The sequence below is a fragment of the Anomaloglossus baeobatrachus genome, unplaced genomic scaffold (assembly GCF_048569485.1).
Source record: "Anomaloglossus baeobatrachus isolate aAnoBae1 unplaced genomic scaffold, aAnoBae1.hap1 Scaffold_788, whole genome shotgun sequence".
Classification (NCBI taxonomy): domain Eukaryota; kingdom Metazoa; phylum Chordata; class Amphibia; order Anura; family Aromobatidae; genus Anomaloglossus; species Anomaloglossus baeobatrachus.
Window position 1 is genome coordinate 87793 of NW_027445171.1, and position 3981 is coordinate 91773.

The window sequence follows — 3981 nt, forward strand, 5'->3', positions numbered from 1 at the left end:
AATGCCTTAGAAATGGCTTTAAAATGGATTTGGAGCATGGAGACGATTATCTCGGGATTGCAAGATAACCAAACAAAACTTTTAGTGGATTTCTACTTATTTTATTAAATATCATCTCCACCAAACAGGACAAGCTTGCATCTGTTATAGTTTTGGAGAAAAATGTGTTCATTTCATGTATGCGCGAAATGCCTTAAAAATGGCTTTAAAATGGATTTGGAGCATGGAGACGATTATCTCGGGATTGCAAGATAACCAAACAAAACTTTTAGTGGATTTCTACTTATTTTATTAAATATCATCTCCACCAAACAGGACAAGCTTGCATCTGTTATAGTTTTGGAGAAAAATGTGTTCATTTCATGTATGCGCGAAATGCCTTAAAAATGGCTTTAAAATGGATTTTGGAGCATGGAGACGATTATCTCGGGATTGCAAGATAACCAAACAAAACTTTTAGTGGATTTCTACTTATTTTATTAAATATCATCTCCACCAAACAGGACAAGCTTGCATCTGTTATCGTTTTGGAGAAAAATGTGTTTCATTTCATGTATGCGCGAAATGCCTTAAAAATGGCTTTTAAAATGGATTTGGAGCATGGAGACGATTATCTCGGGATTGCAAGATAACCAAACAAAACTTTTAGTGGATTTCTACTTATTTTATTAAATATCATCTCCACCAAACAGGACAAGCTTGCATCTGTTATAGTTTTGGAGAAAAATGTGTTCATTTCATGTATGCGCGAAATGCCTTAAAAATGGCTTTAAAATGGATTTGGAGCATGGAGACGATTATCTCGGGATTGCAAGATAACCAAACAAAACTTTTAGTGGATTTCTACTTATTTTATTAAATATCATCTCCACCAAACAGGACAAGCTTGCATCTGTTATAGTTTTGGAGAAAGATGTGTTCATTTCATGTATGCGCGAAATGCCTTAAAAATGGCTTTAAAATGGATTTGGAGCATGGAGACGATTATCTCGGGATTGCAAGATAACCAAACAAAACTTTTAGTGGATTTCTACTTATTTTATTAAATATCATCTCACCAAACAGGACAAGCTTGCATCTGTTATAGTTTTGGAGAAAAATGTGTTCATTTCATGTATGCGCGAAATGCCTTAAAAATGGCTTTAAAATGGATTTGGAGCATGGAGACGATTATCTTCGGGATTGCAAGATAACCAAACAAAACTTTTAGTGGATTTCTTACTTATTTTATTTAAATATCATCTCCACCAAACAGGACAAGCTTGCATCTGTTATAGTTTTGGAGAAAAATGTGTTCATTTCATGTATGCGCGAAATGCCTTAAAAATGGCTTTAAAATGGATTTGGAGCATGGAGACGATTATCTCGGGATTGCAAGATAACCAAACAAAACTTTTAGTGGATTTCTACTTATTTTATTAAATATCATCTCCACCAAACAGGACAAGCTTGCATCTGTTTTTGGAGAAAAATGTGTTCATTTCATGTATGCGCGAAATGCCTTAAAAATGGCTTTAAAATGGATTTGGAGCATGGAGACGATTATCTCGGGATTGCAAGATAACCAAACAAAACTTTTAGTGGATTTCTACTTATTTTATTAAATATCATCTCCACCAAACAGGACAAGCTTGCATCTGTTATAGTTTTGGAGAAAAATGTGTTCATTTCATGTATGCGCGAAATGCCTTAAAAATGGCTTTAAAATGGATTTGGAGCATGGAGACGATTATCTCGGGATTGCAAGATAACCAAACAAAACTTTTAGTGGATTTCTACTTATTTTATTAAATATCATCTCCACCAAACAGGACAAGCTTGCATCTGTTATAGTTTTGGAGAAAAATGTGTTCATTTCATGTATGCGCGAAATGCCTTAAAAATGGCTTTAAAATGGATTTGGAGCATGGAGACGATTATCTCGGGATTGCAAGATAACCAAACAAAACTTTTAGTGGATTTCTACTTATTTTATTAAATATCATCTCCACCAAACAGGACAAGCTTGCATCTGTTATAGTTTTGGAGAAAAATGTGTTCATTTCATGTATGCGCGAAATGCCTTAAAAATGGCTTTAAAATGGATTTGGAGCATGGAGACGATTATCTCGGGATTGCAAGATAACCAAACAAAACTTTTAGTGGATTTCTACTTATTTTATTAAATATCATCTCCACCAAACAGGACAAGCTTGCATCTGTTATAGTTTTGGAGAAAAATGTGTTCATTTCATGTATGCGCGAAATGCCTTAAAAATGGCTTTAAAATGGATTTGGAGCATGGAGACGATTATCTCGGGATTGCAAGATAACCAAACAAAACTTTTAGTGGATTTCTACTTATTTTATTAAATATCATCTCCACCAAACAGGACAAGCTTGCATCTGTTATAGTTTTGGAGAAAAATGTGTTCATTTCATGTATGCGCGAAATGCCTTAAAAATGGCTTTAAAATGGATTTGGAGCATGGAGACGATTATCTCGGGATTGCAAGATAACCAAACAAAACTTTTAGTGGATTTCTACTTATTTTATTAAATATCATCTCCACCAAACAGGACAAGCTTGCATCTGTTATAGTTTTGGAGAAAAATGTGTTCATTTCATGTATGCGCGAAATGCCTTAAAAATGGCTTTAAAATGGATTTGGAGCATGGAGACGATTATCTCGGGATTGCAAGATAACCAAACAAAACTTTTAGTGGATTTCTACTTATTTTATTAAATATCATCTCCACCAAACAGGACAAGCTTGCATCTGTTATAGTTTTGGAGAAAAATGTGTTCATTTCATGTATGCGCGAAATGCCTTAAAAATGGCTTTAAAATGGATTTGGAGCATGGAGACGATTATCTCGGGATTGCAAGATAACCAAACAAAACTTTTAGTGGATTTCTACTTATTTTATTAAATATCATCTCCACCAAACAGGACAAGCTTGCATCTGTTATAGTTTTGGAGAAAAATGTGTTCATTTCATGTATGCGCGAAATGCCTTAAAAATGGCTTTAAAATGGATTTGGAGCATGGAGACGATTATCTCGGGATTGCAAGATAACCAAACAAAACTTTTAGTGGATTTCTACTTATTTTATTAAATATCATCTCCACCAAACAGGACAAGCTTGCATCTGTTATAGTTTTGGAGAAAAATGTGTTCATTTCATGTATGCGCGAAATGCCTTAAAAATGGCTTTAAAATGGATTTGGAGCATGGAGACGATTATCTCGGGATTGCAAGATAACCAAACAAAACTTTTAGTGGATTTCTACTTATTTTATTAAATATCATCTCCACCAAACAGGACAAGCTTGCATCTGTTATAGTTTTGGAGAAAAATGTGTTCATTTCATGTATGCGCGAAATGCCTTAAAAATGGCTTTAAAATGGATTTGGAGCATGGAGACGATTATCTCGGGATTGCAAGATAACCAAACAAAACTTTTAGTGGATTTCTACTTATTTTATTAAATATCATCTCCACCAAACAGGACAAGCTTGCATCTGTTATAGTTTTGGAGAAAAATGTGTTCATTTCATGTATGCGCGAAATGCCTTAAAAATGGCTTTAAAATGGATTTGGAGCATGGAGACGATTATCTCGGGATTGCAAGATAACCAAACAAAACTTTTAGTGGATTTCTACTTATTTTATTAAATATCATCTCCACCAAACAGGACAAGCTTGCATCTGTTATAGTTTTGGAGAAAAATGTGTTCATTTCATGTATGCGCGAAATGCCTTAAAAATGGCTTTAAAATGGATTTGGAGCATGGAGACGATTATCTCGGGATTGCAAGATAACCAAACAAAACTTTTAGTGGATTTCTACTTATTTTATTAAATATCATCTCCACCAAACAGGACAAGCTTGCATCTGTTATAGTTTTGGAGAAAAATGTGTTCATTTCATGTATGCGCGAAATGCCTTAAAAATGGCTTTAAAATGGATTTGGAGCATGGAGACGATTATCTCG